Here is a 23,225-nt window from a genome sequence, read left to right as displayed (position 1 = left end):
TCATTGCATTGCATTCCCTCACTCATGGGAGGGCATAGACAGAATCTTGTACATTATGGCTTCATAGCTTCTTGCCCCACTAACCTCCGACTCCCTACAACCACGTTGAATCGGATTTTGGACAAGGTCCAGCATTTTCTCACGGTAGAAGATTCAGATAGTAGGTCGGTCTTCACATCTCAAGCGTAAAAACAATTCTCAGGGGCGCACAGTAGAACAAAGCGCGGATAGCTGTTGTCTGGGTAACTATTCAAGGATTCTCTTCCTATCTACATGGTTCTTTTTGGCCCTCATTCCTGCATAGTCTAGGCAGTTAGGCTTTGGTCCTACGATCTCCTGACGCTAGGGCATTGCCAGTACTCGCACTAGAACCAAACTTTACAAGTTTCAGTTGGTTTTTATGATCCATTTCACAACGTATTCTCGGTCCTCCATTCCGCTTTGGTGCAGTATCCGCAATATTGAGCATCATGTCTCTGGCCTTGTCATCCACAAAATGGGTTGTAGGTTTCCTACTGGTCTTGCCTCACATACCCCGAATTTTCGCTCTAGATCCCGGATGCCTTGCAGTTGGCTTGGGGATTAGTTTGTACATGCCATTCAAATTCCTTTTCTACCCTACTTGGCTTGGTTTTTGCCCACTTATAGGCCTACCCACGATCATGGCTTAGGGCACACAACAAGCCATTTAGTCAGGTCAGCTAAGACACGCCTAGCTGGGTTAGGTTGTTCCCGTTGTTTTCTCCCTAGGGTTCTTCGGATACCTCTTGGCCGTAGCCATGACCACAAGTTGGTAAGGCTGATTAGTCAGCCTGCATTTGTGGGAGGGGCGGAGGCTCTTCATATACGAGCCACACCCTCACTCACAGGTGTGTGTTTTCAGGTGCCATTAGCAGACTAGCTTCTCTGGTGGTAGGAGTCTTTCTTTGCAGCATGGAGCTTGTTATTTTGCTCTCTGCTACCGTAGCATGCACGCGCCATACTATGTAAGTAGGTTGGGCCGGGGCCGTCTCTCCAGGCAGGTCGGATCCGACTTTGCTAGCTTTTTTTCATGCTCCTTGAGTTAAATAAATCCATAAAATATCTATTAAAAAGAACATGAATTACACTTCTCACATTTTTTATGGTATCGATAGATGCTCTGCATTTGAAAGTAATACCAGTAATAACAGTATACAGTAATAACAGTATAGCTAAAAAAGGAACAAATGGAAGTATATGCCAACAGAAATATGAACAAATCACCCATCTTACTACATGACCCATCATCAGTTAGTCCTCTTTCAACTTAATCCAGAAGCACAAAAAAAGCAAAAAAGGCACTGAAGTTGACATTCAACCGTCAGAGATAGCAGTACTTTTTTGAGTAGAGGAAGAGGAGTTTGGACAGCCATAATGTAACATGAAAAATTAGTTTAAGGCATGTGTCCCTTCTTGATAGTTCTCATCATCTGAATGCTAACCTAGCAGATGTATCCCTAAATGATTAGGTGTTATCTCCAGGAGAACCTGTGCACAGACACATATTATACCCACAGCAGTGCTTCAGGGAAATGCACTATTACACAGCACTTATTCAGTTAGGTACACTTGTGGCAAAATTGTGTAAACCTTTTAAAAAAGGTAATTTTTCACATTTGACAGCTCATAATACCATTTTTTATTTTATTTGTAATAATTATTGTTGGTTGAGAACTAAAGTGCTCGGGTGCTCGAGTAGAACACATCAGGATGCTCGGGTGCTCTACCGTGCATCCAAACACAATGGAAGTCAATGGGAGAACCCGAGCATGAAACCAGGCACCCCCTGCTCTGAAGAGGGGAGGGTGTCTGGTTCATAGGAAAAGGTCAGAAATTGATGGAAACACCACTAAAATGGTTCGGGAACAGCATGGGGAGGATGTCTGGATGCTTCTTGGACTCCCAGGTCGCTGCTGGGAACGATGTTGTCCGAGTAGTACGCCACTTTTACAGACTGACAATAATACGCACAAAACAGAAGATAAAATCGATTTTAGAGGAAAAATTGTTAGAAAACATTGTTTCCTATATATTTACTTGTATATAAAGTGCAAGTGCTGCCAAACATTACAAGGAAGAGGCACTCCGATACAACCTGTATATCACATAAAGGAGGGCCTAATTCACATTGTGGTACAATTGTTCAGGTAGTGGGACTCCTACACTCATAAAGCATATGCATTAAGAGAAAGGGCTGCCAAAAATTACAAGGAACCGGCACTCCAATACACCCTTTATTACACATAAAGGAGGGCATCATACACACCCTTGAAAAATTATGATTGCTTGCCTGCTGGTGACCCTCAAAAACATTTGTAGTAAGGGCCTGCTGGTGACCCTCTAAAACATTAGGGGCGAAGGCCTGCTGCTGATCTGACCATCAAAAACATTAGGGGTGAGGGTGTGATGCTGATCTAAAACATTAGGGGTGAGGGCCTGCTGCTGATCTGACCATCTAAAATATTAGGGGTGAGGGTGTGCTGCTCAGCAGACCATCTAAAACATTAGGGGTGAGGGCGTGCTGCCAAGCTGACCATCTAAAAATTTGGGAGTGATTGTCTGCTGCTGAGCTGACCCTCTAAAACATTATGGTTGAGAGCCTGCTGGTGACCCTCTAAAACATTATGGGTGAGGGCCCGCTGCTGAGATGACCCTCTAAAACATTAGGAGCGAGGGAAGCCTAATAAACATGTTGATATGATGGAGGAGGATGAGAAAAAGGATATATATACCCTTTTTAGTGGTGGAAGGTGTGAGGAATATGGATCATTATTTACTGGCAGCCATGATTTTCATCTGATTCACCTTTGTCAATGTACATGCAAAATAAGTTCTCACTTCAATACTCTGCTCAGATAGCGGCGGTAGTAAACTCCACAGGAGTTCCAACTTCAAGGAGGCCACATGCTTACGAATTCACACCTCACCCAGTTAGCAAGGTACCAAGGTGATGTGACAGGAACAATCTTTCAGCATGAGGTCTAGTCCATTCCCCAGTTCAATCAAATCTAGCAGACAGCATAGAACCGGCGATTTATAAGGAATTATGAATCGCCCGGCCATCACAGGCACAAACTGGATACATATTTGTGTCCCTGTGGCCATGATGAACAGGCCCGTGGTCTTAGTGTGGTGGTGGGAGGCCAGGGAAGGGAGATATACACGTCTCCCCACAGAAACCCAATAACGGTACCAAGCTTGGACTCTAATTTTAGCCGGAACCCAGGCGGGTCTGTTGGTCCAAGAACCATCTCCCTGTGACCTTCTGGTCTGGAACTATGGGCCCTAATGGGTTTTGTGGGTCCTTGGCTGCCAGTCCAGAAGAGGAGCAGAGGACCCTTCCCAGAGGCGGGGAGGGGAGAGACCGGCTACAGGTCAAAAGCATTTTCAATTGACTGGCGGATGCACTTATTATGCCCCCAGCAGCACTAAATACCCGCTCTTACAAAAAGCTGGCAGCGGGACAGGCCAGTACCTCCCAGGCCTGGAGGGCCAGTTCATGCAACGTGTTCAGCTGGGACACCCAATAGTTGTAAGGAACACAGGAATCACTGAGGATGCTGACAAGGCATGCTACTTACTCCTTCACCATTTTCCAAAATGTTTTCCTCCTTGTGGCACAAGGCTGCGCATCTGGTTGAGGGTGCTGGCAGGGTGTCATAAAACTGTCCCAGGCCTTGGAGAGTATTTCCCTGTGCTCTGCAGCAAACATTTTTGGAGCAATTTTTCCACAAGGAACTTCTGGTATTGCACCATTTTGCTCGTCATCTCCACCATAGGAATGAGAGAAGTTCTCTTTGTATCAGGGGTCGAAAAGGGTGAACAACCAGTAATCGGTGATGGCCTAAATGCGTACAATGCGTGGGTCACGGGAAAGGCAGCCTAACATAAAGTCAGCCATGTGTGCCAGAGTCCCAAGAGACAAGACTTTGCTGTTCTTATCAGGAGGATGACTGTCTCATCCTCTTCCTCCTCTTCTACCCATCCACGCTGAACAGATGGAATAAAACTTTCATGGGTACTACCCTCTGTAGCGGAGGCAACCACCTCCTGCTCCTCCTCATCATCCAATTCGCGCTGAGAAGACAAACTGAGGGTGGTCTGGCTATCACCCTGTGTACTCTCTTCCCCCATTTCCACCTCTTCCACATGCAAAGCGTCCGCCTTAATTGTGAGCAGCGAGCTTTGAGTAGACACAGAAGTGGGATGGTTACGCTGATAATAGAGTTATCGCCTCTCACCATCTGTGTTGATTCCCCAAAGTTGCATAAAATCTCACATCAGACATCAATACCCACTCATCACTTGTGAAGAGCGGAAGCTGACAGGAAAGGGGACGACCATGTTGCAGCTGGTATTCCACTACTGCCCTCTGCTGCTCACAAAGCCTGGCCAACATGTGGAATGTTGAGTTCCAGCACGTGCTCATGTCGTACAACAGTCGGTGAGCTGGCAATTGCAAGCGCTGCTGCAGCATTGCCAGACCGGCAGAAGCTGTCGATAACTTGCGGAAATGTGCACACACGCAGCGCACCTTCACCAGTAGCTCGGGCAAATTGGGGTAGGTTTTGAGAAACCACTGAGCGAGTAACACGTGTCATGTCAGTGAAATGTAGTGTCCCTGGCCAAAAGCACTTGTCCATGTGTCAGTCGTTAAGTGGATCTTCCCAATAACTGTGATGGTCAGGGCCGGTTGATGTTACGGGACACATGCTGGTGTAAGGCTGGGACTGCACACTGGGAAAAATATTGGCAGCTGGGGACAGAGTACCGCCACTATCAGGCTGCGGAAAACCTCAGTGTCCACAAGCCTAAATGGCAACATTTTCAGGGCCAGCAATTTGGAAAGGTATGCATTTAGTGCTATAGTCTGTGGGTGGGTATTTGCGCTTTTGTTCAAAGGCCTGGGGTATAGACATCTGTACGCTGCACTGGGACACAGACGTTTTGTAAGTGTATGCTCAAATAAAGTACACAGAATGTCACAGATACTTTTAGGATGCACTCACGTTAAACAGGAGGTATACACTCACCTAAAGAATTATTAGGAACACCATACTAATACGGTGTTGGACCGCCTTTTGCCTCCAGAACTGCCTTAATTCTACGTGGCATTGATTCAACAAGGTGCTGATAGCATTCTTTAGAAATGTTGGCCCATATTGATAGGATAGCATCTTGCAGTTGATGGAGATTTGGGGGATGCACATCCAGGGCACGAAGCTCCCGTTCCACCACATCCCAAAGATGCTCTATTGGGTTGAGATCTGGTGACTGTGGGGGCCATTTTAGTACAGTGAACTCATTGTCATGTTCAAGAAACCAATTTGAAACGATTCGAGCTTTATGATATGGTGCATTATCCTGCTGGAAGTAGCCATCAGAGGATGGGTACATGGTGGTCATGAAGGGATGGACATGGTCAGAAACAATGCTCAGGTAGCCCGTGGCATTTAAACGATGGCCAATTGGCACTAAGGGGCCTAAAGTGTGCCCAGAAAACATCCCCCGCACCATTACACCACCACCACCAGCCTGCACAGTGGTAACAAGGCATGTTTAGAGTTCAGGAGATTGTCTTGACCAGGACCACAACCCTACATGCATTGAAGCAACTGCCGTGTGATTGGTTGACTAGATAATCGCATTAATGAGAAATAGAACAGGTGTTCCTAATAATTCTTTAGGTGAGTGTAGAGCAAATAATGTTGCTGTCATCACTGCTTAATAAAAAATTACACTGAATGAATGTCACTGATATTTAGGATGCGCACACATTAAACAGGAGATATAGCGCAAGTAATGCCGCTGTCACCACTGCCTAATTATAAATTACACTGAATGAATATCAATGATATTTAGGATGCGCAAACGTTATACAGGAGGTATAGCACAAGTAATGTGGCTGTCACCACCGCCTAATAAAAAATTACACTGAATTAATGTCACTGATATTTCAGATGGGCAAACGTTATACAGGAGATGTAGCGCAGGTCAGGTAACTGTCCGCAGCGGACACCAGCTGCAGAAAAGTACACTGGATGTCACAGATATTTTTAGCCTGCGCACACATTACACAGGAGATGTAGCGCAGATAATACAGGCCGCGTACAGGCAGCAGCACACCACGTGGGACGCTGCGGGTGTGCGGCCTCCTGGAACAACGCTACAACAGCGGTGAAGGGTAAGGCTAGGTCTACACGACGACAGTTGTCGCGCGACATTTTGTTGCACCAATGTCGCGCGACAATTTTTATAATGGCAGTCTATGGTGTCGCACTGTAACATGCGACATGCTGCGACTGCGACGCGACAGTCGCAGAAAATCCATTCAAGATGGATTTTTCTGCGACTGTCGCGTCGCAGTCGCAACATGTCGCATGTTGCAGTGCGACACCATAGACTGCCATTATAAAAATTGTCGCGCGACATTGGTGCAACAAAATGTCGCGCGACAACTGTTGCGCCCTATCTGTCGCGCGACTTTTTGTCGCGCAACAAATGTCGTCGTGTAGACCTAGCCTTAGACCGGGCTCGGTTTGGAGCACTTTACTGTATAACAGCATTTTCAAGTTCTTGACTGTCAGCTCCTAAGTGTGGGCATGAGATTGAGAGGGCACTGGAACAAACAGTAGATGTGAATATATACATCTGCCCCACTTACTTGCGGGACACTATCACCTTTAGTTTGAAGGTGCCGGACTTTAGCTATCAATTGTTTGGTTAGCACTGCATATTGTGGACAACAGTATATATTGCTTTACAGAGCCATCCTGCGAATTGAGTGTGCATTTTAATTAATTGGAACATATTCAATGATGTACCACATTTTATGTATGTTTTAGGGGCGTAATCTTAATTTAAATTTTATTAAATTGTATTACTATCATCCCTCAGAGTGTTGTCATTTGAAGTGTGCCCCCCCACACCTGTTTTTTTCTAGACAATTCTTTACATTTGGTCCTAAGGGTGGGACCAGGGGGTGTGCACCTTATCCGTATAGGAAGAGGGTGAGCCACCGCTGCCGTTTGATTTTCACTTTTGTAGCGCAGATAATGTCGTTGTCACCAGCGGCAAAAAAAATTGCACTGAATGTCACTGATATTTCGGATGTACTAACGTCATACTGGAGATGTAGCGCAGGTAATGTCACTGCCACCAGTGGCAAAAAAATGATACTGAATGTCACTGATATTTCGGATATGCAAACTTTATATAGGAGATGTAGCGCAGGTAATGTAACTGTCCGCAGCGGACACAGTCTACAGAAAAAGTACACTGGATGTCACAGATATTTTTATGCTGCGTACACGTTACACAGGAGATGTAGCGCAGATAATGTCACTGTCACCAGCGGCGAAAAAAATTACACTGAATGTCACTGATATTTCGGATATGCAAACTTTATATACGAGATGTAGCGCAGGTAATGTAACTGTCCGCAGCGGACACAGTCTACAGAAAAAGTATACTGGATGTCACAGATATTTTTATGCTGCGTACACATTACACAGGACTTGTAGCGCAGATAATGTCACTGTCACCACCGGCAGCAAAAAAATTAGACTGAATGTCACTGATATTTCAGATTAGAGATGGCCTTGGGGTTCGCCTAGCGGTCGTTTCGTGGCGAACTTTGCTCATTCGAGGTACTCCGAACATGCGAACATATGGCGGCTCCATATTCTTTTACATTGTGAAGAACTTTGACCCATGACACATCCATCAGGTGGGACAGGACAGCCAATTAAGACATTTCAGCACATGGACACACCCCCTACCCTATATATAAACCTGATCTGGCAGCCATTTTACATTCTGTTTTTTGCCAGTGTAAGGAGAGGTTTCTGTGTGGAGCAGGGACAGTCTGTTAGGGACACCAAACGCTAGCTAATAGGGCCACAAAAGTTATTTTAAGGAATGTTATAGGTGTGCTATAGATAGGTGTGACATACTAAGGGGTGTGATATACTTATAATAAACTTTCTAACATAGAAAGTATATTATAGTGCATTTGCATTGTGCAGCAGTTGTGTGCGGTTCTGCTGCGATACTGCAGCTAGATAGAAGGACAAATGCTATTGGAATAACTAATTGCAACTGGTGTTATATACCTGTTGCCCCCCCCCCCCCCCCCCAAAAAAAAAAAGATTGAGGGGTGTGATATACCTATAATATACCTTCTAACATAGAAAGTATATTATAGTGCATTTGTATTGTGCAGCAGTTGCGTGCGGTTCTGCTGAGATACCGCAGCTAGATAGAGGGGCCAACGCTATTGGAATAACTAATTGCAACTGGTGTGAAATACCTGTTGCACCAAAAAAAAAATGATTAAGGGGTGCGATATACCTGCTTCCACAAAATCCTGATTGAGGGGTGTGATACACCGGCTTCCACAAAATATTGATTGAGGGGTGTGATACACCGGCTTCCACAAAATATTGATTGAGTGGTGTGATACACCGGCTTCCACAAAATACAGATTGAGGCCTGCGATACACCGGCTTCCACCAAATATTGATTAAGGCGGTTTGATACACCGGCTTCCAGCAAATACTCATTAAGGGGTTCTGTAAACCTTTTTCCGCAAAATACTGATAGAGGGCATTGATATACCAGCTTCCACAAAATATTGATTGAGTTTATACAAATTATATTGATTCAAAAATCAAAAAGAGTGGCTCAAACTGCAATCCTGGTGAAGTAGGTTCAAATTCACACTACATCCAGAGTTATATAAAAAGAGACTGCACAGCTTATAATTCTTTAACAGGAAACTGTTCCTTTAGATTTGGAAGCAGAGAGTATCCATCATGTGTATTTAATCACTGGGCTTGCAATCCAACTCCAATCTCAGTCATTTACTCTATTTCAAGATTAAAATTAATCAACACAAACAAAATCATATGAAGTATTTCCTCAGTTTTTCACCTGCCCGACCCGGGTTTCACTTTCTCTTTCTTCATCAGGGTCAACCTTTTTTATATAACCTTTTTTATACAACTGCGATACACCAGCTTCCACCGAATATTGATTAAGGGGTTTGATATACCAGTTTCCACCAAATACTCATTAAGGGGTTCTATATACCTGTTTCCACAAAATACTGATAGAGGGGATTGATATACCAGCTTCCACCAAATATAGATTGAGACCTGCGATACACTGGCTTCCATCAAATATTTATTAAGGAGTTTGATATACCAGCTTCCACCAAATATAGATTGAGATCTGCGATACACTGGCTTCCATCAAATATTTATTAAGGGGTTTGATATACCAGCTTCCACCAAATATTGATTGAGGCCTGCGATATACCTGCTTCCACAAATACTGCTCTTCTATAGGGACTTTGTCACAGGGTCATTTTGAAAATGACAGGCAGAGGAAGAGGAAGGCCATTCCGCAGGGGTGGTAGGGGTCGGGCAGGTGCACCAGGCCAGAGCCTAAGTGGAAAGTTGAAGAAGGTGCGTGTGATTACATCAAAGGACGCACCAGAGTTGGTTGACTGGCTCACTCAGTCTTCCGATTCAGCACCCTTCATAACCTCTGTATCTGCACCCTCCTTACTCTCTGATGTGTGCACCACCACCATAGGCCCTTCACTCGAGTCAGAGAAATTATTTTCCCAACCATTCCTAGACCATACCGATGCGCAGCCATTCTTGGCATCAGATGAGGTAGAGGAGGTTGCAACGGCGGCCACCCAGCGGTCTGACAACAGTACCCAGATCATCCAAAGGACGGAGGCCCCCGCTGTTGCTGCCTATTCCGAGATCTCTAATGTCAGTGGTGGTGAAGGTGACGATAATGACTTGTCGATGGATGTCACGTGGGTGCCCACAAGAAAGGAAGAGGAGGGAAGATCAGAGGGAGAGACAGAGCATCAGATAGGGGATAGGAGGAGGAGAAGCAGGCAAAACTCGCAGTGCACAGGAGGCAAAAAGCGGACTGCAAATGTATGTGGAGCGAGCCATCCACCATGCACGGTCACATCTGGCGCTTCCATGACGCCAGCACATGGCTCCATAGTAAGGTATTTTTTTAACGTATTAGCTGCTGACAATAGTGTTGCCATCTAAGTCGCGGTAAGCCCAACACTGACCTAGGGACGACAGCCTTAAGACGGCACCTAGCCTCCCATCACCGAGCCCAGTGGGAGCAACACCATCAGAACCCACAAAGCCACACTCCCGGCACTCCACGTCCTGCCTCTTCTCCTCTCTCCTCCCATTTGTCCTCCCCCTTCCAACGTGACATCATTGCGTTTATCTGGCAAAAGGCAGGCTTCCATGGCCCAAATGTTCAAGCGTAAAAAGTTGATGACGCCGGATAACCCTCTTGCCCAAAGGCTGACCTCTGGCTTGACGGAACTGCTAGCCCGACAACTACTGCCATATAAACTTGTGGACTCGGAGGCCTTTAGAAAATTTGGCACACCACAATGGAAGATCCCCGGAAGGAAATATTTCTCAGAGAAGGGCATCCCAGAGCTATATGATCATGTTCAGTGGCAAGTGATTGTATGGTGCCTTGCAAAGGTATTTACCACCTTTGACTTTTTTCATATTCTGGTGCCTCTAAACCTGGAAATAACATGGATTGTTTGAGGATTTGCATCACTTAATTTACAGAACATGCCCACAACTTTGAAGATTTTTTATTGTGAAGCAAACAACAAATAGGACAAAATAACAGAAAAAGTCAATGTCCATGACTATTCACCCCCCTAAAGGCAATACTTTGTAGAGCCACCTTTTGCAGCAATTATAGCTCCAAGTCGCTTTGGATAAGTCTCTATGAGCTTGCCACATCTTACCATTGGGATTTTTGCCTGTTTCTTCTTACAAAAATGCTCCAGCGTCTTCAAGTTGGATGGTCTGTGCTTGTGAACAGCAATCTTTAAGTCTGACCACAGATTTTCTATTAAATTGAGATCTGGGCTTTGACTAGGCCATTTCAACACATTTACATGTTTCCCTTTAAACCACTCAAGTGTTGCTTTAGCAGTGTGTTTGGGGTCAACACACTGAACCTCCATCCTAGCCTCAAATCACGCACAGAGTGGTACAGGTTTTGCTCAAGAATATCCCTGTATTTAGCACCATCCATCTTTGCTTCAACTCTTACCAGTTTCCCAGTCCCGATTGCTGAAAAATATCCCCACAGCATGATGCTGCCACCATCATGTTTCACTGTGCGGATGGTGTTCTTTGGGTGATGTGATGTGTTGGGTTTGGGCAACCCATAGCATTTCCTTTGATGCCTAAAAAGTTCAATTTTAGTCTTATCAGACCAGAGCACCTTCCTCCATACATTTTGGGAGCCTCCCACATGCCCTTTCGCAAACTCCCAATGTGCCTTTTTGTTTTTAGCTGAAAGTAATGGCTTTCTTTTGGCCACTCTGCCATAAAGCCTAACTCTATAGAGCGTATGGCTTATTGTCGTCCTATGTACAGATACTCCAGTCTCTGCTGTGGAACTCTGCAACTCTTAGTTCTCTGTGCTGCCTCTCTGATTAATGCCCTCCTTGCCCGGTCCGTGAGTTTTGGTGGGTGGGCGTCACTTGGAAGGTTTGCTGTTGTGCCATGTTCTTTCCATTTGATTATACAGGTCCTTCTAAAAAAATTAGCATATTGTGATAAAGTTCATTATTTTCTGTAATGTACTGATAAACATTAGACTTTCATATATTTTAGATTCATTACACACCAACTGAAGTAGTTCAAGCCTTTTATTGTTTTAATATTGATGATTTTGGCATACAGCTCATGAAAACCCCAAATTCCTATGTAAAAAAATTAGCATATCATGAAAAGGTTCTCTAAACGAGCTATTAACCTAATCATCTGAATCAACTAATTAACTCTAAACACCTGCAAAAGATTCCTGAGGCTTTTAAAAACTCCCAGCCTGGTTCATTACTCAAAACCGCAATCATGGGTAAGACTGCCGACCTGACTGCTGTCCAGAAGGCTATCATTGGCAAATATGACCTGAAGGTTTTCCAGGTTTGCCTGCCATTAAAGTGAATGGGGCCCACCGCGAACTTGCAGTTTGCGAACATTTGATCGGGTTTGCGCGATTGTGTACGTGAACTGTTCATTTCGATGTTCATCCATCACTATTTCAGATACACAAACGTTATACAGGAGATGTGGCGCGGGTAATGTAACTGTCTGCAAAGGACACCGTCCACGGAAAAAATATACTGGATGCCACAGATATTACACAGGAGATGTAGCACAGAAAATGTCGCTGTCACCAGAAGCGAAAAATATTACACTGAATGTCACTGATATTTCAGATGCGCTAAGATTATACTGGAGATGTAGCGCAGGTAATGACGCTGCCACCAGCATAAAAAAAAATTGACTGAATGTAACTGATATTTCCCATAATAAAAAACATATAAGTCTACTTTCACACTCGCGTTTTGGCTTTCTGTTTGTGAGATCCGTTCAGGCCTCTCAAAAGCGGTCCAAAACGGATCAGTTTGCATTTTAATGCATTCTGAATGGAAAAGGATCCGCTCAGAATGCAACAGTTTGCATCAGTTTTCATTTAGTCTCCATTCCACTGATGAAGCCAAACGGATCCGTCCTGGTACACAATGTAAGTCAATGGGCACGGATCCGTTTTCACTGACACAATCTGGCACAATAGAAAACGGTGTTCAAGATGTATCCGTCTTGGCTATGTTAAAGATAATACAAATGAATCCATTCTGAACAGATGCAGACAGTTGCATTATCTGAACGGATCCGTCCATGAGGGATTCGCACAAAATGCGAGTGTGAAAGTAGCCTAAAATTGTAAAAAAAAAAAAAAAGAAATAAAAGGGAAACAAACATATTGGGTATTGATGCATCTGTAGTGATTGGCTCTATAAAAATATTGCTTGATCTACCCCCTCAGCTGAAAGCTATAAAAAATTAAAACTGTGCCAAAACAACCATGTTGTTGTCACCTTACATCATAAAAAGTGCAATACCAAGTGATCAAATAGTCATATGTACCCCAAAATAGTACAAAAAAATATCTATAAAACAATCGCCCAAAAAATAAAAAATAAACATAGCTTTCAGAATATGGAGACACAAAAGCATGATTTTTTTCAAAAATGTTTTTATTGTGTAAAAGTGAAATTAAAAGAAAAAACTGATATTTTAGGTATAGCCATGTCTGTAACAACTTGCTCTATAAAAATATTACATGATCCACCCTGTCACCTGAATGCAGTAAATAAAATAAAACTGTGCTAAAATGTCATTTTTTGTCACCTTACATCACAAAAAGTGTAATACCAAGTGATCAAATAGTCATATGTACCCCAAAATTGTGCCAATTAAACTATCACCTCATCCTGTAAAAACTCCTACATAAGACAATTGCCAAAATAAAAAAATATGGCTTTCAGAATACGGAGAAACTAAAACACGACATTTGTTTTTTCATAAATTGTTCTACTGTGAAAATAAAATTAAATAAAGAGAAATAGAAATATTAGGCATTGTTGCATCCATAATTACCTGCTCTATCAAAATATCACCTGATCTACCCCTAAGGTGAATGGCATAGAAAAATGTAATATTGAATGATCAAATAATCATATGTACCCAAAAATTGTACCAATAAAAATGTCAACTCTTACCGCAAACAATGAGCCCCTACACAACACAAATGGCAGAAAAATAAAAAATATATGGCTTTCAAAACATTATTTTTTCAAAAAAATTATTCATTATGTAAAACGGAAACAAAAACAAAAAAAATATTTAGTATTTTTGCATCCGTATCAATCTGTTCTATAAAAACAGCACATGATCTAATCTGTCTAGTGAACACTGTAAAAAAAAAAAAAAAAAAAAAAAAAAAATGGTGCTAGAACACCCATTTTTTTGTTACCTTACCTCACAAAAAGCATAATATAGAGCAATTAAAAATCATATGTACCCCAAAATAGTGCCAACAAAACTGCCACCTTATCCCATAGTTTCCAAAATGAGGTCACTTTTTGGGAGTTTCTACTTTAGGGGTGCATCAGGGAGTCTTCAAATATGACATGGCAACTTAAAATTATCCCAGTGAAATCTGCCTCCAAAAACCATATATTGCTGCTTCTCTTCTGCATCCTGCTATGTGCCCATACAGCAGTTTATGACCACAAATGGGGTGTTTCTGTAAACTGCAGTATCATAGTAATAATTGTTACATTTTGTTTGGCCGTTGCCGTGTCACAAGAAAAAAATGAAAATCTGCCAATAAAGTGAAATTCTGAAATTTCATCTACATTTTCCTTTAATTCTTGTGGAACACCTAAAGGGTTAACAAAGTTTGTCAAATCAGTTTTGAATACCTTGAGGGGTGTAGTTTATGTTATGTAAGCCCAGCAGTGACTTCATAATTGAACTGGTCCTTAAAAAAGTAGTTTGGGAAATGTTCTTAAAATTTGCTTCTAAAAGTCTAAGCCTTCTAACATCCCCAAAAATAAAATGGCATTTTCAAAATGAATATGATCCAAACATAAAGTAGACATATGGGGAATGTAAAGTAATAACTATTTTATGATGTATCACTATCTGTTTTAAAAGCAGAGAAATTGAAATTTGTAAAGTTGCGAATTTTTAAATTTTTGGGGTAAATTTGGGATTTTTAAAAAAAAATGAAATATATTTACTCAAATTTACTACCACTATCATGAAGTACAATGTGTCGCGAGAAAAGATTTTCAGAATGGCTTGGATAAGTAAAAGCGTTCCAAAGATATTACCACATCTTTATGTGGTAAATATCTTTGGAAAGCTTTTACTTATCCAAGCCATTCTGAAAATCTTGAGCCATTCTGAAACACATGTCAAATTTCCAAGAAACAAGCTGGTCCTTGAGGTTAAATATGGCAGGGTCCCGAAAGGGTTAAAGGGGTTGGCCACCATTAATATAAAAAATAAATAAAGTGTCCCAGACAATAACTAAAGTCAAGAGGTATTTGTATCATGAGAGATATACAGTACTGTGTATATATATCATATTTTTTTGGTGTTCGGTAAAGAAATTCGCTCATCTCTAGTGTTCACCATGGCAACCTCCTATTGATAAGAGGCTGTGCGGGTGGAGCAGCTGCAAAGTGAAAGTAAAAATCCCAGCATGCATCCCAGCAAGCATCTTCAGAGGAGCGGTCACATGACATCGCTGGACAACTGTGATACCATAGAGACAACAGCACCTCAGGTGTCATTCAATCAGTGCTTCCGTCCTCATGCACACGATCATAACTGGTATAGGTGTTCATTACAGCCAACTTCTGACATGAATCAGCTATTTGTAGAACTGAACAAGCAGCTGATTCCTGTCAGAAATGGAGCAGGTAGTCGGCCACTGACAGGAACAGACTGTACATGCGCTGCTCTTACAGAGTAGGAAGAACAGCGCAGGAGCAACTACACTGCTGGCGTAGAAGAGCTTGCTCGAAAGCTCCTCCATGGCACATGCAGTCATGGACGAACTTGGCTGCATGGTAGAGCAGGGCTCAGGGGACGTGGCTTAAAATAGAAAGAAAAGCAGGCAGACGTGTTTAATGAAATACATTAGGAACTGTGGGGGCATTTATCAAACTGGTGTAAAGTAGAACTGGCTTAGTTGCCCAGACCAACCAATCAGATTCCACCTTTCATTTTGGACAGCTCCATTGGAAAATGAAAGGAGGAATCTGATTGGTTGCTATGGGCTACTAAGCCAGTTCTACTTTGCACCAGTTTGATAAATGACCCCATTTATTTTTTCCCCTGCCTGCCACACAGTAGTGGAAAGTACTTTGAGAGTGGCTAACCCCTTTAACATACCAATATAAGATAAAATTGATATGCCAACCTGAAACGTGAGTGTATGGTGGTAATATATATTCTTTGTACCTGGTAATTCTTGTAGCTGCTCCAGTTCTAGTACGTGCAATTTGAAAAACATACATTTTTTACTTGAACTTTCAAGTTCACTCTTGTACAGAATTCGAGATTTCAAAATAGAATTGTAAAACAGAAAAAAGTGAAGGATAAAAAAGGTCATGTAGAGGAATGCAAAACTGGATAGACAACTGCTGATGCAGCGTAACCAAAACAGGCCATGTTTGAACTGTTTAGCTGTAGAAGTACACATTCTGTCAAGCACATGTCAAAATGTCAGTAGATTTTTATTCTACATGTGAAGAAGGAAACCAGATTTACCTCTTTTTTCCAGGTAACTCATCAATTACTTATTACAAATCATTCATGAATAGCAGGAGTCACAAAAGAAAAAGGAGTGTTCACTCCGAGAAGGAAAAGTTACAAAATATAAATCATACCATTACGGGACAGCAATTCCTACCTTCTCATTACGTGTGAGACCTTATTCGTTTCGGAGTAATTTTTAGAAGACATAACAGATTTTTTTAATTATATTATTGCTGTTAACAATTTTTAAAGGGTACGTTCACATTTGTTGCATCTCATTCTCATATGAATACCATTAGTAGAAATCCATGCACATGCTGCTGAAACAACACCATTCAGATGCATGGAGTTGACATTAATTTGTGAAAATTTCAGCAAAAAATCTGCTGCATCTGAATATACCATTAGTGATAGGAACAAGAAATGTGTACTCTTTTTTGTGTGGTAAACTCTACAGTCTTAAAAAAGTTTTTGCTTAAAGGGGTTCTGCACTTTTATTTAACTGATGATCTATCCTCTGGATAGATCATCAGCTTCTGATCGGCGGGGGTCCGACACCCGGGACCCCCGCCGATCAGCTGTTTGAAAAGGCAGCGGCGCTCCAGCAGCACCGCGGCCTTCTCACTGTTTACCGCCGGGCCGCCCGCCCACTGACGTCACGACTTGTATCAACTAGAGTGGGCGCGGCTAAGCTCTGTTCACTTGAATGGAGCTTACCGCTCCCGGGTGTCGGACCCCCGCCAATCAGAAGCTGATGATCTATCCAGAGGATAGATCATCAGTTAAATGAAAGTGCAGAACCCCTTTAATTGTTTCTTTCCAGGTGTCATTTTTAACACCATATTTGTCACACTTAACGATTTCACATTGTATGTAAACAAAGTTTATTCACAATACGACAAGTTTTTTAGCTATCTAGTATACTTTGTGTCTGAATTTTTTACTATTTGTATGATCCCCGTTTGACAACTTAGTCATATTTCACATAGATCTACACTGAGCAAAAATATAAACGCAACACTCGGTTTTGCTCCCATTTTGCATGAGCTGAACTCAAAGATCTGAAACATTTCCTACATACACAAAAGACCCATTACTCCCAAATATTGTTCACAAATCTGTCTAAATCTGTGTTAGTGAGCACTTCTCCTTTGCCGAGATAATCCATCCCACCTCACAGGTGTGGCATATCAAGGTGCTGATTAGACAGCATGAATAATGCACAGGTGTGCCTTAGAAAAGAATAGGCATTTCTATGGGGGTGCCAGCCAGGTGTATTGCGGATCCGAAATGCACTACAGATGTCTGACTGGACCCTTAACCCCTTAAGGACTATTTCATCTTACGGACTTGGCCATTTTTTGCAAATCTGACCAGTGTCACTTTAAGTACTGATAACTTTAAAACGCTTTAACTTATCCAGGCCATTCTGAGATTATTTTTTCATCACATATTGTACTTCATGACACTGGTAAAATGAAGTAAAAAAATCATTTTTATTTATATAAAAATACCAAATTTACCAAAAATTTGTAAAAAAATTGCAAATTTCCAAGTTTCAATTTCTCTATTTCTATAATACATAGTAATACCTCCATAAATAGTTATTACTTTACATTACCCATATGTCTACTTCATGTTTGGATCATTTTGGGAATGATATTTTTTTTGGGGGGGATGTTACAAGGCTTAGAAGTTTAGAAGCAAAAGCAAAACCCAATTTTTAGGGACCAGTTCAGGTCTGAAGTCACTTTGCAAGGCTTACATAATAGAAACCACCCAAAAATGACCCCATTCTATAAACTACACCCCTCAAGGTTAACCCTTTAGGTGTTCCACAAGAATTGATGTAAAATAGAGATACAATTTCAAAATTTCACTTTTTTGGCAGATTTTACATTTTAATAATTTTTTTCTAGTTACAAAGCAAGGGTTAACAGCCAAACCAAACTCAATATTTATGGCCCTGATTCTGTAGTTTACATAAACACCCATATGTGGTCGTAAACTACTGTACGGGCACACGGCAGGGCACAGAAGGAAAGGAATGCCATACGTTTTTTGGAAGGCAGATTTTAATGGACTGTTTTTTTTTTACACCATGTCCCATTTGAAGCCCCCCTGATGCACCCCTAGAGTAGAAACTCCATAAAAGTGACCCCATATAAGAAACTACACCCCTCAAGGTATTCAAAACTGATTTTACAAACATCGTTAACCCTTTAGGTGTTCCACAAGAATGAATGGAAAATAGAGATACAATTTCAAAATACGGTTTTTGGACACCATGTCCCATTTAAAGCCCCCCTGATGCACCCCTAGAGTAGAAACTCCATAAAAGTGGCCCCATTTTGGAAACTACGGGATAGGGTGGCAGCATTGTTGGTACTAGTTTAGGGTACATGTGATTTTTGGTTGCTCTATATTACACTTTTTGTGAGGTAAGATAACAAGAAATAGCTGTTTTGGCACCGTTTTTATTTTTTGTTATTTACAACATTCATCTGACAGGTTAGATCATGTGATATTTTCATAGACCAGGTTGTCACGGATGCAGCAATACCTAATATGTATACTTTTACACAATGATTTCTTTTTTGAAGCAAAAAAAAAAAGTTTTAGTGTTTCCATAGTCTGAGAGCCATAATTTTTTTCAGTTTTTAGGCGATTACCTTGGGGATGAGATGACGATTTTATTGGCACTATTTTGGGATGCGTGTGACTTTTCATCGCTTGCTATTACACTTTTTGTGATGTAAGGTGAGAAAAAATGGTTTATTTATCACAGTTTTTATTTTTTATTTTTTACGGTGTTCATCTGAGGGGTTAGGTCATGTGATATTTTTATAGAGCCGTTTGATACAGACGCAGCAATACCTAATATGTATACTTTTTTTAATTTATGTAAGTTTTACACAATAATATAATTTTTGAAACAAAAAAAAATCATGTTTTAGTGTCTCCATATTCTGAGATCCATAGTTTTTTTTAGTTTTTGGGCAATTATCTTAGGTAGGGTCTCATTTTTTGCAGGATGAGATGACAGTTTGATTGGCACTATTTTGGGGTGCATATGACTTTTTGATTGCTTGCTATTACACTTTTTGTGATGTAAAATTGTTTATTTAGCACAGTTTATATTTTTTATTTTTTTACGGTTTTCATCTGAGGGGTTAGGTCATGTGATATTTTTATAGAGCCGGTCGATACAAACGCAGCGATACCAAATATGTATACTTTTTTTATTTATGTAAGTTTTACACAATAACAGCTTTTTTAAAACAAAAAAAATTATGTTTTAGTGTCTCAATATTCTGAGCCATAGTTTTTTTATTTTTTGGGCGATTGTCTCAGGTAGAGGCTCATTTTTTGCGGGATGAGGTGACGGCTAGATTGGTACTATTTTGGTGGGCAAATTCCTTTTTGATCGCTTGTTGTTGTACTTTTTGTGATGTAAGGTTAGGTAACAAAAAAAATTGTTATTTAGCACAGTTTTTATTTTTTACAGTCTTCATCTGAGGGGTTAGGTCATGTGATATGTTTATAGAGCCGGTCAATACGGACACAGCGATACCTAATATGTATACTTGCCCCCCCCCCCCCTATTTTATACCAATTTTTTTTTACTTTATTTGGGGAAAATGGCTTTTTTTGTTTATTTTTACTTGAAACTTTAAATTTTCGGGGGGGAAAACCCTTTTTTTCACTATATTTTTTGTCCCATTTTGGGACTTGAACTTTTGGGGGTCTAATCCTTTACAATGCATTCCAATACTTCTGTATTGCAATGCATTGGCTGTATGAGTAATACTGTGTGTATTACTCATACAGCTTCCGGCCTGCGAGATCCAGGGGGCTCGATCTCACAGGCTCTTCACTGGAAGGCAGCGCAATGCCTTCCTTAGACATCGCGCTGCCTTCCATGCCATCGGGTCCCCCCTACAGGCGCATGGGGACCCGATGGCACGCCCGATCGCCGCCGCAAACCGCAGGTAAAGCCGTAAACCGCAGGTCACATGACCCCCCCCGACGTTGTGACAGGATGCCTGCTGAATGATTTCAACGGGCATCCTGTCACAATTAACCCCACCACGCTGTGATATTTTTTTTAAACTTAGGACATACCAGTACGTCCTGAGTCCTTAAGGACTCTGGAAACAGGGCGTACTGGTACGCCCTAAGTCCCTAAGGGGTTAAGGGCAGGGAACTGTAGAGAACAGCCTGCTGGAGTACTCTGGATCTGGTATAGATACTGGATACTAACGCTTTTCTGACACACCCCTTTGACTATAATGGGCTTCAGCAGACATCCAGCCACTACCTGGCAAATATGCAGAGAATCTGCCAGTCTGCCACTACGTGCAACAGTTTTTGTCTTGTCGATTCCCAGCAAAACATATGGCCACAGGTGTAAAAGAGGCCTTACAAAAGAGTGGATAGATTCTTTTAACTACCTAATGACCACCACTATTCCTTTTATTGGCAGTCATTATGGGGCCATACAGGGAGTGCAGAATTATTAGGCAAGTTGTATTTTTGAGGATTAATTTTATTATTGAACAACAACCATGTTCTCAATGAACCCAAAAAACTCATTAATATCAAAGCTGAATATTTTTGGAAGTAGTTTTTAGTTTGTTTTTAGTTTTAGCTATTTTAGGGGGATATCTGTGTGTGCAGGTGACTATTACTGTACATAATTATTAGGCAACGTTACAAAAAACAAATATATACCCATTTCAATTATTTATTTTTACCAGTGAAACCAATATAACATCTCAACATTCACAAATATACATTTCTGACATTCAAAAACAAAACAAAAACAAATCAGTGACCAATATAGCCACCTTTCTTTGCAAGGACACTCAAAAGCCTGCCATCCATGGATTCTGTCAGTGTTTTGATCTGTTCACCATCAACATTGCGTGCAGCAGCAACCACAGCCTCCCAGACACTGTTCAGAGAGGTGTACTGTTTTCCCTCCTTGTAAATCTCACATTTGATGATGGACCACAGGTTCTCAATGGGGTTCAGATCAGGTGAACAAGGAGGCCATGTCATTAGATTTTCTTCTTTTATACCCTTTCTTGCCAGCCACGTTGTGGAGTACTTGGACGCGTGTGATGGAGCATTGTCCTGCATGAAAATCATGTTTTTCTTACCTTGCAGACTTCTTTCTGTACCACTGCTTGAAGAAGGTGTCTTCCAGAAACTGGCAGTAGGACTGGGAGTTGACCTTGACTCCATCCTCAACCCAAAAAGGCCCCACAAGCTCATCTTTGATGATACCAGCCCAAACCAGTACTCCACCTCCACCTTGCTGGCGTCTGAGTCGGACTGGAGCTCTCTGCCCTTTACCAATCCAGCCATCTGGCCCATCAAGACTCACTCTCATTTCATCAGTCCATAAAACCTTAGAAAAATCAGTCTTGAGATATTTCTTGGCCCAGTCTTGACGTTTCAGCTTGTGTGTCTTGTTCAGTAGTGGTCGTCTTTCAGCCTTTCTTACCTTTGCTATGTCTCTGAGTATTGCACACCTTGTGCTTTTGGGCACTCCAGTGATGTTGCAGCTCTGAAATATGGCCAAACTGGTGGCAAGTGGCATCTTGGCAGCTGCACGCTTGACTTTTCTCAGTTCATGGGCAGTTATTTTGCGCCTTGGTTTTTCCACACGCTTCTTGCGACCCTGTTGACTATTTTGAATGAAACGCTTGATTGTTCGATGATCACGCTTCAAAAGCTTTGCAATTTTAAGAGTGCTGCATCCCTCTGCAAGATATCTCACTATTTTAGACTTTTCTGAGCCTGTCAAGTCCTTCTTTTGACCCATTTTGCCAAAGGAAAGGAAGTTGCCTAATAATTATGCACACCTGATATAGGGTGTTGATGTCATTAGACCACACCCCTTCTCATTACAGAGATGCACATCACCTAATATGCTTAATTGGTAGTAGGCTTTCGAGCCTATACAGCTTGGAGTAAGACAACATGCATAAAGAGGATGATGTGGTCAAAATACTAATTTGCCTAATAATTCTGCACGTAGTGTATTCTATTGCTCCATTATTTTTTGTTTCTTTATAATAACCCTGCATAATTATGTAATATTATGCTTATCTCTGTAGTGTTTCACATGACTTGCTGTATCTGCCACACTGTTCCCTCTGCAGTAATAAAATCTGGCAACTTCTTTAACCTCTTGGGCTGGGTTCACATTGGCGTTATAGAATTTTGTTATAGGTTGAGTTATAACAGAGTTATAACGTAATATAATGGAATTCTAGGACGGAATACAAAGTAGAAGCCTTTAGGAGGCATTCCGTTTTGCTCCGTCCTAATACATGTCTATGGGGGCATATAACTGTTCCGTTTGTTTCTATTATACATGGCGAAAAAAATAGTTCTGCACTAATTGACTTTCACTCTTATCTGAATAGCATTGACCCAGGTGTCAAGTTTACACTGACCTCTTCCACAGAATCCATTAAATTTCTTGACAGATTGGTAAAAAGAACTAGCGACAAACTCAGTACAGTCTTATACAGGTCCTTCTAAAAAAATTAGCATACTGTGATAAAGTTCATTATTTTCTGTAATGTACTGATAAACATTAGACTTTCATATATTTTAGATTCATTACACACAACTGAAGTAGTTCAAGCCTTTTATTGTTTTAATATTGATGATTTTGGCATACAGCTCATGAAAACCATAAATTCCTATCTAAAAAAATTAGCATATTTCATCCGACCAATAAAAGAAAAGTGTTTTTAATACAAAAAAATTCAACCTTCAAATAATTATGTTCAGTTATGCACTCAATACTTGGTTGGGAATCCTTTTGCAGAAATGACTGCTTCAATGCGGCGTGGCATGGAGGCAATCAGCCTGTGGCACTGCTGAGGTGTTATGGAGGCCCAGGATGCTTCGATAGCGCCTTAAGCTCATCCAGAGTGTTGGGTCTTGCGTCTCTCAACTTTCTCTTCCCAA

The sequence above is a fragment of the Bufo gargarizans genome, chromosome 2, assembly GCF_014858855.1.
Source record: "Bufo gargarizans isolate SCDJY-AF-19 chromosome 2, ASM1485885v1, whole genome shotgun sequence".
NCBI classification, from domain to species: Eukaryota; Metazoa; Chordata; class Amphibia; order Anura; family Bufonidae; genus Bufo; species Bufo gargarizans.
The sequence above is the reverse complement of the archived record's forward strand: the minus strand, read 5'-3'. Positions refer to the sequence as shown.